Genomic DNA, 15,241 nt, shown 5'->3' on the forward strand with positions numbered 1-15,241 from the left:
ATGGATGGTCCATGGAGCTTTCAACCCATGGATCCTATGTAAATGAAAGGTCATGGGTATTAGAGTTTACATGGATGTAACCCTAATCCTCCATAATATATAAAGGGGTCCTTGGCTCACAAAATTGGAACAAGTGTGTGAAAATAAGAGTGGGCCGATTTTAGTGTGCATACATATTCTCTCAAGTTCTTCCAAGGTGTTTTGGTGATTTGTGATTCCATTTGAGGCTTCCACACTATTGGGGCTAAGCTCTTAAAGCTTGAAGACATCAAGCTACATCAAAAGGTATGTCATCTAACTAGAACTTTGTAGTATAGGTGCTTCATAATATGCTAGTTAGGATGAAACCTTGGAATAGTAATATTTGCATGTATAATAGAGAAAACATAGATCCAAGGTTTATAGGGTTGCATGTACACCATAGGAGTGTTAGAATGCTCAAAACCCAACAAATACAACCTATCGGGAAGAAATTTTCATAAGAAGAATGTAACGCCCCGTTCCTGGTACGTATTTGATTTGATTAAATGTTCTTTTTGTAAGAGCTACTCGGCGAGTTGTAGCCCTAACTCGTCGAGTAGATGTCGAATTGGACGCAGGCTTTAAGTGATCTACTCGGCGAGTCCACGCCTGGACTCGGCGAGTAGGCCAGTCAGGAGGAAACCCTAATCCTTAGGGTTTGCACCCTATTTAAACGTCCTTATAGCCCCATCTCAGCCTCCATCACCCTCAGAGCATTCCTTATCGAAACCCTAGTCTCCATTGGTGAGTTTGAGTGATTGTTGCCTTGTGAAGGGACTTTTGGTGCACATTGGAGCAAGTGGAAGAAGGAAGGGGTTGAAGAGCTCAAGGAAGGGGACTTAGATCCAGAACACATTCATTTGTGGTCACCCATTCTGGTAATAAAGTTTCCATCTTGATTATTGATCTATTAGATCTTGTTTGTCCCTAAATTGTTGCTTTTAAGCCCTAAAACCCCAAATCCTTGGTAGAGAAACCTTATGGTTAGGCTATACTTCAGATCTGGACCCTCATTACCTTCTAGAGTTGTAAAGTCTCAGTTATGTTCGTGATTGAGGTCCCTCTTGAGCTTAGAACCCTATTAAGAGCTTAGTTTTGACATTTGGAGCCCTTAAAGCTATGCATGCATGTAAAGTTTGCAACTTTACGTGATAAGCATGCCCTAGAAGCCTAGATCTGTGGTTTGGAGACCGCTGCATGGCTCAAACCAGGTCTGTATGGAAAAAGGACTGAATGAACTCGGCGAGTAGAACGCTGGACTCGACGAGTCCTATGAACATAGCCGTGAACTCGGCGAGTTGGTTGAGCAACTCGGCGAGTTCGTTGAAGATTGCCTTGAACTCGGCGAGTTGTTAGAAGACTCGGCGAGTTGGCTAGGGTTTCTTCCAAATCTTGGCCACGTATGAACTCGACGAGTTAAAAAGGGAACTCGACGAGCCAATCAAGGATTTCACGACTTCTCGAGTTCAGGAAGGACTCGACGAGTCGGTGATCTGCACTCGACGAGTCGAGTCAACATAGACTATTGACTTTGACTGTGGACTTTGACTTGGACCAAGGGTTGACCAGTTGACTTCTGATGGTTTCTGGAAATTGGGAGATTTATGAAAAAGGTTTGTATGGTACCTATAGGTGGTGGAGTTCGTGTTGGACCCAGGAGTCGAGCCTTCTTATTTCCGACGACAGTTGCGAGGTGAGTTATCCTCCCTATACTAAGGGGTCTAAGGCACCAAGGCCGGCCCATCGGATATGATATCCTAGTAGTTGTATTATGTCGAGTATGAGTTAGTTATGCATGCTAGTTTGATACGCTAGAGGGTAGGTCTGTAGGACTACCTGTGATACTGATTGATTGTCTGCATGTGCATTATCTGTTACATGTTGATATGTTATGTGGGATGGGTTGAGGTTGTACTGCTCCGTGCGGTAGCCAAAAAACCCTAGAGTATTCCAGATATGAGCTGAGGGCCGATAGGCATTCCAGACTCATACTGAGGACTTGGGAGCATTCCAGATACGAGCTGAGGGCCCGGTAGGCATTCCAGACTCGTACTGAGGGCTCGGTGGCATTCCAGATACGAGTTGAGGGCCCGGTAGGCATTCCAGACTCGTACTGAGGGCTCGGTGGCAATCCAGATGTGAGCTGAGGGCCCGGTAGGCATTCCAAACTCACACTGTGGGCCTAGGGGTATTCCAGTCTGTAAAGCTGTGGACCTGTTATGTGTTGTTCTGCTCAGTTTGTTATGATATGTCATGGTGTGACATGGTTATGTGGATTGTATGTGTATCGGTATTTTGGGGGTAACTCACTAAGCTTTCGGGCTTACAGTTTCAGTTTATTGTTTCAGGTACATCAGGGGATCGCGGCAAGGCGAAGGCATGATCGTACAGCTCCTCCTATTATGTTATGTTTCTGGGAAAACTCTGATATAAATCTATTTTGAAAACAAAGTTGTAATGTTTTGATAAATTCGACATGTTTTGAAAGTTTAAATTTGGCTTGAATTTTTGGGTGTTACAAGTTGGTATCAGAGCCTTGGTTTGAGTGAATTGGAGGAACACTCGTGTGACTCCAGTCTCAAATCAAGGAAAGGATTTTCAAAATGATTTTTCAAAAAGGTTTTCAAAATAAATAAAGGAGGATGCAGGGCGTACGATCAGCCGAAGCCAGTATGTAGACCCCAAAATACCATACAAGTTATTTGATTATACGATATAATAGAACAGCATGTTAGTGCTAGGCTAGGGATCTTCAGGAATTGCATGATATAATTGCCTAAATACATGATGCCTGCTAGCCTAGGGTTTCCTTTATGTGAGATTGACATCATTACTGTAGTTGTCTAATGTATGCATCCCAGTTGTACATAATTCAGATCTTATAGCCTGAGAATGTTTGATTTGGCCTTATGTTCTGTTCTTGTTTGATTGGGGGCTTGGGGTAGGATTGGATATTCTAAAGTCTATAGGGTCCAGCGTTATGCATGGCTAGCATACATTAGTGCTGCAGGGTTGGTGGAAGTTTCATGGATAGGAGGGATTGAGTGAGACCGGGAGGTCAGTTATAAGATATTTAGCATTCCTCTAGGAGTGAGGATTGAGCGCTCGCCATGTTGTGCATATTGTTAGGGTGTTGTGGTGATACTTGGGGCAAATATGGGTAGGTATGGAAGGTAGTAGGGGCCCATGCTACTGAAAGCACAGGACCTATACGCGTGTCAAGTAAGTCGCAATCCCTAGGGTTAGTAGGGAGTTGGCTCCCAGTGATTTATATTAATTATCTGATAACTGGTGATATGTTTCAGAACGGTGATGACGAGGCGCTTCGTGGCTGGATCCGGTTCGGGATCAGGATCAGGGGACAGAGGCCAGGAGGGGCCGACAGCACCTGAGCCAGTGGTGCAGATGGGTACAGAGGAGTTGGATGCCAAGATTCGAGAGATCCTGCATGATGAGGTTGCTGCTGCATTCCGGGCTCAGTTACCGGAGATGTTCGGGTCGATCAAGACCGCCATGGTGGAGTATTTTGATGAGCGTTATACAGCCCTTGCAGAGACAGCCTCCGCAGCAGCTACATCAGCTGTATCAGCGATGAGAGGAGGAGTTGGTAGAGGTTTTCAGTACAGGGACTTCGATAACACGAAGCCCCCTACTTTTGATGGGACGCAGGATCCCATCAAGGCTATAAGGTGGATTTCAGATGTGGAGGGGTGTTTCTTCACCTGCTCGTGTCCTGCTGACCAGAAGGTCAGGTGTGCTCTGAACCTGCTTAGGTCTGGGGACAAGGACTGGTGGAGACTTGCGACTGGGTCGTACTCTGATGATCAGAGAGCTGCTGTTACTTGGGAGCAGTTCAGGGACATGTTCTGCGCCTGTTACATTCCACAGGTTGAGCGGGAGTGATTAGCACAGGAGTTTTTGAGTTTGAGACAGGATGGGGAGTCGGTGATGGAGATCACCCGGATGTTCATTGAGAGGGCGATGTTTTGCCCGGAGTTTGCTTCAGAGCAGGCCCAGATGACCCGTTATCTGAGTATGCTCAAGACGGATATCCGTCAGTTTGTGTCTACCCAGCGATGTGATACTCTTCTAGAGTTGCAGGAGGCCGCCAGACGGCGTGAGTTGGAGATTGAGCAGCAGTTGAGAGAACAGCGGCAGGCCCCGGCACATTCTCAGCCGGCGCCGAAGCGGTCTAAGACCGTTGATACTAGGACCGGGAGTCAGCAGAGCCGCACATGTGGGAAGTGTGGCAAGGGTCATTCTGGTGTGTATCGAGCTGGTAGTGGATGCCACAAGTATGGCAAGGAGGGGCATTACGCGAAAGACTGTCGCCAGGCCGCTCCAGTTCAGAGTATGAGGTTATGTTACCATTGTGATCAGGTTGGCCATTTGAAGGCCAACTGCCCGTTACTCGCCGCCAAACCGGCACAGGCTCCAGCGCCGGCTACTTTGAGGATCACAGATGGGAGACCAGTCAGGGCAGAGCCTCCAAAGGCTCAGGGTCGTGCCTTCCAGCTTACAGCGGAGGAGGCCAGAGCAGCACCAGATGTGGTTGCTGGTATGTTTCTATCCTTATCTTGTTTTCCTCTATCTGTTGTATGCTTATCTGTTGCACCTGTGGTTAGGTACGTTTTTAGTGAACTCCTTGCCTGCTTTGGTCTTATTTGACTCGGGGGCGAGTCGGTCATTCGTATCTCAGACATTTAGTAGGGAGTTCAGTGCGCCAGTAGGCGAGTTAGAGTGTCCGTTGCGAGTGTCTATCGCCAACGAACACTGGGTTTCTGCTTCTTCAGTTTATCGAGGGTGTAACTTGGAGATTTTCGGGGTGTCATTTCTGATAGATTTGATTCCGATTCCCATGGGGGAGGTTTGCGTGATTGTAGGCATGGATTGGCTCAGTCGATTCGGTGTCATGATCGACTGTGAGGGGCAGCGAGTAGTAGTTCGAACCCCAAGTGGGGGAGAACTGATTGTATATGGCGAGGGCACAAGAGTGGGATCAGGGTTTTGTTCAGCTGCCAGGGCACGACAGTACATTCAGCACGGGTGTGCAGGTTATCTAGCGTATGTGGTAGATACGCGAGCCAGGGATCAGATTTCGGTTGCCGACGTACCGGTGGTCAGGGAATTCGCAGACGTATTCCCGGAGGAGTTACCAGGGATACCTCCAGAGAGGCAGGTCGAGTTCAGGATCGACCTGGTGCCAGGTGCGGCCCCTATTGCTAAGGCGTCGTACCGATTGGCGCCGCCAGAGACGCAGGAGCTGTCATCACAGCTGCAGGAACTGCTGGGCAAGCAGTTCATTCGACCTAGCAGTTCTCCATGGGGAGCACCGATACTTTTCGTCCGGAAGAAGGACGGTTCGCACCGGATGTGTATCGATTACCGGGAGTTGAATAAGTTGACGGTGAAGAACCGTTATCCACTCCCGAGGATAGACGATCTCTTTGACCAGTTACAGGGTGCATCTTGGTTTTCCAAGATAGACTTGAGGTCTGGGTATCATCAGGTCAGGGTCAGAGAGGAGGACGTGGAGAAGACCGCGTTCCGAACTTGTTATGGACATTACGAGTTCGTGGTGATGCCGTTTGGGCTCACCAACGCGCCAGCGGTGTTCATGGACCTGATGAATCGGGTATGTAGACCGATGCTTGATCGCTCGGTCATAGTGTTTATAGATGATATCTTGGTGTATTCTAAGACCCGAGAGCAGCATGAGGAACATCTGCGAGAGCTGTTGGGAGTTCTAAGACGGGAACGGCTGTACGCCAAGTTCTAGAAGTGTGAGTTTTGGTTACGGGAGGTCCAGTTCCTCGGACATCTCGTTAACCAGGAGGGGATTTTGGTCGATCCGGCCAAAATCGAGGCGGTTATGCAGTGGGAGGTTCTGAAATCTCCCTCAGATATTAAGAGCTTTCTGGGGTTGTCAGGGTACTACCGGAGGTTCATACATGACTTCTCCAAGATTGCAGTGCCTCTCACTCGTCTAACAAGGAAGGGAGTGGATTTCCGATGGGGTCCCGAGCAGCAGAGGGCGTTTGAGACCCTCCGTCAGCATTTGTGCGAGGCTCCAGTATTGACACTCCCGGAGGGAGTCGAGGATTTTGTGGTGTTCTGTGATGCATCCATCACAGGTTTAGGGGCGGTCCTCATGCAGAGAGGACGAGTGATAGCCTACGCATCGCGGCAGCTAAAGCCGCATGAGACGAGATACCCTACGCATGACTTGGAACTGGGGGCGGTGGTGTTCGCCCTCAAGATATGGAGACACTACCTCTATGGGGTCCATTGTACCATTTACACGGATCACAAGAGGTTGAGACATATCATGGATCAGCCGAACCTGAACATGAGGCAACGCAGGTGGCTGGACGTAGTCAAGGACTACGATTGCGAGATCCTTTACCATCCTGGTAAAGCGAATGTAGTGGCGGACGCTTTAAGTCGCAAGTCAGCGGGGTTTTCCACCCCAGCGGTATGTATGAGGATAGCGGTGGATTCTCCGCTGGTGAGTTTGATCAGAGATGCCCAGGTTGAGGGCATCGGCCCGAAAAATTGGAAGTTGGAGAGGATCAAGGGCGAGAACACCCCGTTTGTGCAGGATAGTCGGGGACTATTAACCCGATACAGTCGGGTTTGGGTTCCAATGACGGGTGGGGTTAGGCAGACGGTTATGGAGGAGGCTCATAAGTCTCATTTCTCTATTCACCCGAGGGCTACCAAGATGTATCGGGATTTGAGTTTGAGCTATTGGTGGCCGTGCATGAAGCGGGAAATCGCTTGGTACGTTGAGAGGTGCTTGACCTGTAGGATGGTCAAGGCCGAGCATCAGTGGCCGCATGGAAAGCTGCAGCCCCTAGAGATTCGCATGTGGAAATGGGAACAGATCACGATGGATTTTATTACCAAATTGCCGAAGACGGCAAAGGGGTTTGATGCTATATGGGTCATCGTGGATCGATTGACCAAGAGCGCCCATTTCTTGGCTATACGAGAGGGCTCATCGGCCGCGAAATTGGCCGAATTGTACGTTCGGGAGATCGTGTCTTGCCATGGGGTTCCTGTCTCCATTGTCTCTGATCGGGATGTCAGGTTTACCTCCCGCTTCTGGCAAAAGTTTCACGAGGAGCTGGGCACGCGATTGCACTTCAGCACAGCATTCCACCCGCAGATAGACGGCCAGAGCGAGCGGACTATTCAGACCCTCGAGGACATGTTGCGGGCATGTGTCATTGATTTCGGTGGGAGCTGGGATTCTCACCTACCTCTTGCGGAGTTCGCCTACAACAACAGCTATCATTCTAGCCTTGGCGCCCCGCCATTCGAGATGTTGTACGGGCGGAGATGTCGCACACCGGTTTGTTGGGGCGAAGTTGGGCACAGGGTGATGGGTAGTACGGAGGTAGTCTTGCAGACTACCGAAAAGATCCAGCAGGTTAGACAGCGTTTGCAGACCGCTCAGAGTCGGCAGAAGAGTTATGCCGACAAACGCCGATCCGAGTTGGAGTTTCAGGTGGGTGACATGGTCCTCCTGAAGGTATCACCCTGGAAGGGTGTCGTCAGATTCCGGAAGAGGGGCAAGCTGGGCCACAGGTTCATTGGTCCTTTTAGGGTTTTGGCCCGGGTGGGTCGGGTCGCCTATCGATTGGATCTCCCGGCAGAGCTTAGCCAGATCCACAACACTTTCCATGTTTCTCAGTTGAGGAAGTGTTTGGTGGACGAGTTAGCAGTAGTACCAATGGAGGATATTCAGGTTGATAGCAGCCTGAATTATATCGAGAGACCAGTTGCGATCTTAGATCGAAAGGCGAAGACCTTGAGGAACAAGGTGGTTCAGTTAGTGAAGGTGCAGTGGCAGCACCGGAAGGGTTCAGAGTGGACGTGGGAGTCCGAAGAGGAGATGCGGGGGCATTACCCGGAGTTGTTTTCAGATGTAGCAGCAGCAGACTTCGAGGACGAAGTCTGAGACAAGTGGGGGAGAATTGTAACGCCCCGTTCCTGGTACGTATTTGATTTGATTAAATGTTCTTTTTGTAAGAGCTACTCGGCGAGTTGTAGCCCTAACTCGCCGAGTAGATGTCGAATTGGACGCGGGCTTTAAGTGATCTACTCGGCGAGTCCACGCCTAGACTCGGCGAGTAGGCCAGTCAGGAGGAAACCCTAATCCTTAGGGTTTGCACCCTATTTAAACGTCCTTATAGCCCCATCTCAGCCTCCATCACCCTCAGAGCATTCCTTATCGAAACCCTAGTCTCCATTGGTGAGTTTGAGTGATTGTTGCCTTGTGAAGGGACTTTTGGTGCACATTGGAGCAAGTGGAAGAAGGAAGGGGTTGAAGAGCTCAAGGAAGGGGACTTAGATCCAGAACACATTCATTTGTGGTCACACATTCGGGTAATAAAGTTTCCATCTTGATTATTGATCTATTAGATCTTGTTTGTCCCTAAATTGTTGCTTTTAAGCCCTAAAACCCCAAATCCTTGGTAGAGAAACCTTATGGTTGGGCTATACTTCAGATCTGGACCCTCATTACCTTCTAGAGTTGTAAAGTCTCAGTTATGTTCGTGATTGAGGTCCCTCTTGAGCTTAGAACCCCATTAAGAGCTTAGTTTTGACATTTGGAGCCCTTAAAGCTATGCATGCATGTAAAGTTTGCAACTTTACGTGATAAGCATGCCCTAGAAGCCTAGATCTGTGGTTTGGAGCTGCTGCATGGCTCAAACCAGGTCTGTATGGAAAAAGGACTGAATGAACTCGGCGAGTAGAACGCTGGACTCGGCGAGTTCTATGAACATAGCCGTGAACTAGGCGAGTTGGTTGAGCAACTCGGCGAGTTCGTTGAAGATTGCCTTGAACTCGGCGAGTTGTTAGAAGACTCAGCGAGTTGGCTAGGGTTTCTTCCAAATCTTGGCCACGTATGAACTCGACGAGTTAAAAAGGGAACTCGACGAGCCAATCAAGGATTTCACGACTTCTCGAGTTCAGGAAGGACTCGACGAGTCGGTGATCTGCACTCAACGAGTCGTGTCAACATAGACTGTTGACTTTGACTGTGGACTTTGACTTGGACCAAGGGTTGACCAGTTGACTTCTGATGGTTTCTGGTAATTGGGAGATTTATGAAAAAGGTTTGTATGGTACCTATAGGTGGTGGAGTTCGTGTTGGACCCAGGAGTTGAGCCTTCTTATTTCCGACGACAGTTGCGAGGTGAGTTATCCTCACTATACTAAGGGGTCTAAGGCACCAAGGCCGGCCCATCGGATATGATATCCTAGTAGTTGTATTATGTCGAGTATGAGTTAGTTATGCATGCTAGCTTGATACGCTAGACGGTAGGTCTGTAAGACTACCTGTGATACTGATTGATTGTCTGCATGTGCATTATCTGTTACATGTTGATATGTTATGTGGGATGGGTTGAGGTTGTACTGCTCCGTGCGGTAGCCAACTAACCCTAGAGTATTCCAGATATGAGCTGAGGGCCCGATAGGCATTCCAGACTCATACTGAGGACTTGGGAGCATTCCAGATACGAGCTGAGGGCCCGGTAGGCATTCCAGACTCGTATTGAGGGCTCGGTGGCATTCCAGATACGAGCTGAGGGCCCGGTAGGCATTCCAGACTCGTACTGAGGGCTCGGTGGCAATCCAGATGTGAGGTGAGGGCCAGGTAGGCATTCCAGACTCACACTGTGGGCCCAGGGGTATTCCAGTCTGTAAAGCTGTGGACCCGTTATGTGTTGTTCTGCTCAGTTTGTTATGATATGTCATGGTGTGACATGGTTATGTGGACTGTATGTGTATCGGTATTTTGGGGGTAACTCACTAAGCTTTCGGGCTTACAGTTTCAGTTTATTGCTTCAGGTACATCAGGGGATCGCGGCAAGGCGAAGGCATGATCGTACAGCTCCTCCTATTATGTTATGTTTCTGGGAAACCTCTGATATAAATCTATTTTGAAAACAAAGTTGTAATGTTTTGATAAATTCGACATGTTTTGAAAGTTTAAATTTGGCTTGAATTTTTGGGTGTTACAAGTATTTCATTAAGGCTTCACACACAACAAGTCAATGAGGCTTCAGTCAACATGTTGTAGTGTGCTTCTAGGGACTCTTAACTAGTTACAAGTTATGAATTGTACCTGGCCCTTCTCAAGATTTGCATTAACATGCTTACAAGCAACATGTATCACGATGGACTTCCCTAATCGAGATTAAAAAAACACGAAAAAAATATTTTTGTATTTTTTAAAATAAAAAAGAAAATTTAATAGTGAATTGCGTTGCTACATCCCACTCGCAAAAAATGAGCGGTATCGAATCGATGAATGTGAACAGTAACCTCTGAATGATATCATATTAATAGTGAATGTTAGTTAAAATTTCCTAATTTAAATACAAGAAAAATTAGTCAGAGATTGGAACATAACAAGCTTCCATCATTCCCAAACCATTTAAAATTCTCAGAAATGACTTTTGATCAAGTGGTTTTGTAAAAATATCAACCAATTGGTTTGTGGTTTTAACAAAATGTACTTCGATATTTCCATCTCGTTAATTAGAATAGGATATTAGTCGACCCGGCAAAGATTAAGGTTGTGCTGCAGTGGGAGGTTCCGAAGTCGCCTTCGTAAATCAGGAGTTTCTTGGGCTGGGAAGGGTACTATCGGAGATTTATTCAAGACTTCTCCAATATTGCAGTAACCCTCACTCGTCTGGTGAGGAAGGGTGTGGCTTTCCTTTAGGGGCCTGAGCAGCAAGCGACATTTGAGACACTGAGACAGAAGTTGTGTGAGGCACCAGTGTTGACCCTCCCTAAGGATGTTGAAGACTTTGTGGTATTTTGTGATGCATCCATCACCGGTATGGAAGTGGTTCTTATGCAGCGTGGGAGGGTTATTTCTTATGTTTCTCGGCAGCTGAAGCCGCATGAGGCACGATATCCTACTCATGACCTGGAGTTGGGGGCAGTAGTGTTTGCTCTAAAGATTCGGCGGCACTATTTGTATGGGGTACGATGTACTATCTACACAGATCCCAAGAGTTTATGATATCTTATTGACAAACTGAACCTGAACATGAGGCAGTGCAGGTGGCTTGACGTGGTAAAGGGTTATGACTGCGAGATCCTTTACCATCAGAGTAAACCGAATGTGGTCGCGGATGCTTTGAGTCGCAAATCGGATGGATCTTTAACTAGGGGTATGTGTATGAGGATATCCATTGATTCTTCACTTTTAGATTTAATCATAGGGGCACAGGCAGAAGGAGTTAAGAAGGAGAACTGGAAACAATAGCAAATCCGGGGCGAGATCAATAGATTTGTCACCGATAGTCGGGGCTGTTAACCCGGTGTGGTCAGGTTTGGATTCCGGTTTCTGGCAGGGTCAGACATAAATTTTTGGAGGAGGCACACAATTCTCACTTTTCGATACACATGGGAGCTACCGAGAGGTATCGGGATTTGAGACTAAGTTACTAGTGGCCGTGTATGAACAGGGAGATAGCTTGGTATGTTGAGAGGTGCTTGACATGTAGGATGGTCAAAGCCGAGCACCAGAGTCCGCATGGAAAGTTGTAGCCTTTGGAAGTTCCCATGTGGAATTGGGAATAAATCACCATGGATTGTATCACCAACCTAACGAGGACTGGCAACGGTTTTGAGGCTTTTTGGGTCATCATGGATCGATTGACCAAGAGTGCCCACTTTTTGGCCCTCCGGGAGCTCCTTGGCTGAGAACTTCGCCGATGTGTATGTTTGTGATATTTTTCAGCATCATAGAGTTCCAGTTTCCATTATATCAGATCAAGACATTCGGTTCACTTCATGATTCTGGCAGAAGTTTCATGAGAAACTGGGTACGAGGCTGCATTTCAGCACTGTCTATCATCCACATACTGACGGACAGAGTGAGCGGACCATCGAGATACTTGACGATATGTTGCTGGCTTGTGTCATAAATTTTGGTTGAAGTTGGGATTCCTACCTACATCTTGCGAATTTTCCAACAACAAAAGTTATCACTCCAGCATTGGTACACCACCTTTTGAGCTTCTGTATGGTTGAAGATGTCGTACCCCAGTTTGTTGGGGGTGGTTGGTCACGTAGTCATGTGAAGGACTGAGCTAGTCCTCCAGACTACAGAGCTCATCCATCAGATCAGACAAAGATTGTAGACATCTCATAGTTGGCAGAAGAGATATGTCGACCGACGTCGTTCGGAGTTGGAGTTTCAAGTCGGCGATATGGTGCTACTGAAGGTATCGCCCTGGAAGGGTGTGATACGCTTCAGGAAGAGGGGGAAATCTAGGTCCCTGGTATATTGGACCGTTCTGTGTGATCTCCAGGGTAGGCAAGGTGGCCTACCGGTTGGATTTTCCGAGTGAGCTCCGTCAGATCCACAACACTTTCCATGTTTCGTAGTTGTGGAAGTGCGTGTTGGATGAGGAGGCAGTGGTCCCTTTGGAGGAGATCCAAGTCGATGAGCGCATGAATTATATTAAGAGGCTGGTAGCAGTGGTGGAGAGAAAGATGAAAGTCCTACGCAACAAGGAGATACCTTTGGTAACGGTTCATTGGCAGCATCGGAAAGGCTCTGAGTGGACGTAGGAGCCGGAGGCAGAGATGTAAGAGCATTATCCTGAGTTATTTTGTAATGAACAAAAATAAGACCCGAAATTTTTTCATTTTTAAGTTTATAAAATAGTAAACCATATTGTTGTCATAAAGCCAAGGTAATGAAATTTTATCAATACAACATAATAATCAGAGTGAATCACAAAATGCAGAATCGAGTGGTGTGTGCTCTGCAATCATCCCGGGCTCTTCCCTTTGAAAACAAAAGTACCTGAAAAATCACTGAAAATCGTAAGCACAAAGCTTAGTGAGTTCCCTAAAATACCACATACCAACATACAACTAGGCCTAGCCCTAGGGTATATTCCAACCCAATAAGCAAGTATGGGTCCCGCCCTGGGGTATATTTCAACCCCGATCATACGACAGTGGACCCCGCTCGGGGGTATGTTTCAACCTGATCATAAGATAGTGGGCCCCTCCCTTGGGTATATTTCAACCTGATCATGCCATACTGGTCCCTGTCCAACATAAATATAAGCATATAAACATATAAACACATAACACATGCAATAATCACGAAGATACATAGCATACAAAATGGTCATTGGGCCTCGCCCGACATCGAGCCCCGCCCGGTAAGCATAAGATTACATAACCCATGCCAGAGTCACGCAGACATCTAGCATCCTATCATAACAACATAATGGGCTGACATTGGTGCCATCGACCCACTAATTATAGTGAAGAAACTCACCTCAATCCCCTGATAAACAATTGAATGAATCTCTTACTACTGGTCCGGAAAATCCCTACGCTATCAATATCAAATAACATCCAATTAATATTTGAATTATGACCCATAACCAAGAGTCTAAGCTACCCCTTTGACTCGCTTGGCCCAAAGCCAAGGCCCAACTCAGCTACTTCCAAGGCCCAAATCCTAAATGATGCTCCAAATCCCTATATGGCCCAATCTTCCAAATTAGGCACCCAAAACCCATCATGGGCATAAATCCAAAGGAGCCCAAAAGATACAAACCAGAAGCCCAACAAAGAAGTCTAATGGCCCAACAAGGCCTAACTAAGAAAACCCAACAATGGCCTAAACCTCCAAAAGCCCAAAACGACACACTGGGGAGTACGCCCAGCATACCCGAAGGGTACGCCCTGTATACTCACCCTCGAAGCATATTGTACAAGTCCATTATGCACAAGCTCAGCATTACGCTGAGCTTACTGTTAAGTATGCCCTGCGTACTCCTCAAACCACCTTTTCACTCCAATAAGTCCTTAATTGGTTAAGATAAAGTGTCAAACCCTCAGATGTGATTCCATAAGACTACTTCTCACGTAAAGTAGGCAACTTTACGTGCTTTCATGGCAAAAACGGACTCGAAAGCTCAATAAGGACTTAACAAACGTCTTAATGCTTGCATGGACCAAAATAAACCACAAAGCTTGCATTTTTATGAACCTTGGGACTGAATGGAGCTAAGACCTAGCACCCATTGCTTCTGGAGTAGAACAAAAACCCATCTTTACCACAGAGACTCCAATATACATAAAATACTCCATGAACTAGATCAAACATAAAAGATCATCAAGATAGAAACTTTATACCTCGAAAATGTAGATCAAGATGCAACAACCCTGGATCCAAAAGCTTCAAGCAATCCCACACTTCTCCAAGAAGTTCCTTCTTCTTCTATGAACACCAAAAATCATGAAATACCACCAAAAGCTCAAAAACCCACTCAAAAAGTGGCTAGGGTTTGATGGGTTTTGAGCATTACAACATTCCTATGGTGTACATGCAACCCTAATGCTTTGGATCTAGGTTTTTCTCAAGTTATACATACAAACAATCATCCAAAGCATAAACCCTAATACTAGCATACTAATTTTGAAATTCATATGTAAAATAGGGTTTGGAACATTACCTCACTTGTTATGTAGAAATAACAAGAACTCCTTGACCTGTGAAAGCTGAGTGCCCCAAATGTTGCACCTCTAATGGAGCCACAAACACTCAATGCAAGGAGGATGACTTGGGAGAGAAGGATTTCGCCACCTTAGGGTTTCATAAGAACATTGGGCGAAAATCCCTTTGTATGGGGTCTATTTATACTTGTGGCTGATAGGGTTTTAGATGGAAACCCTAATGTGACTGCTTAGGCCTTAAGCAATACAAGGAACCCTTCTAGAAGGCCCCTTGGACGAATTCCTTATGGGCTTCCCATAGAATTCGTCCATCCCTTCTACAGGGAGTTCACAGCCCAATTTACAACTATCAGATAATTGCAATATCAGTCCCCAATTAGTTAATCAGTCTCTTTTGAATACCAAGTTAATTACAAATTAATTTCTGATCAATACTAATTAAATAATATGATTTCCAAATAATATATTAATCTTGTAATATATTAATAAAACCATTTTAAGTACCAATTTATCATTCAGATAATAAATCCTACTCTCTCTCTCCTCTTGTCATCCTATCAAGTTGCATGAGTGAAGGCAACCCAAAAGCACCATGCTCATAATCAAATCAAGTACATACCAAAAATAGTTATGGGCTTAGACACCTAATCCAACAGTCTCCTGCTTGGATAAGTCTAATAACTATTACTGTAAGTACGAC

This window comes from Lactuca virosa, chromosome 9, assembly GCF_052849685.1.
Source record: "Lactuca virosa cultivar CGN04683 chromosome 9, Lactuca_virosa_CGN04683_v6, whole genome shotgun sequence".
Lineage (NCBI taxonomy): Eukaryota > Viridiplantae > Streptophyta > Magnoliopsida > Asterales > Asteraceae > Lactuca > Lactuca virosa.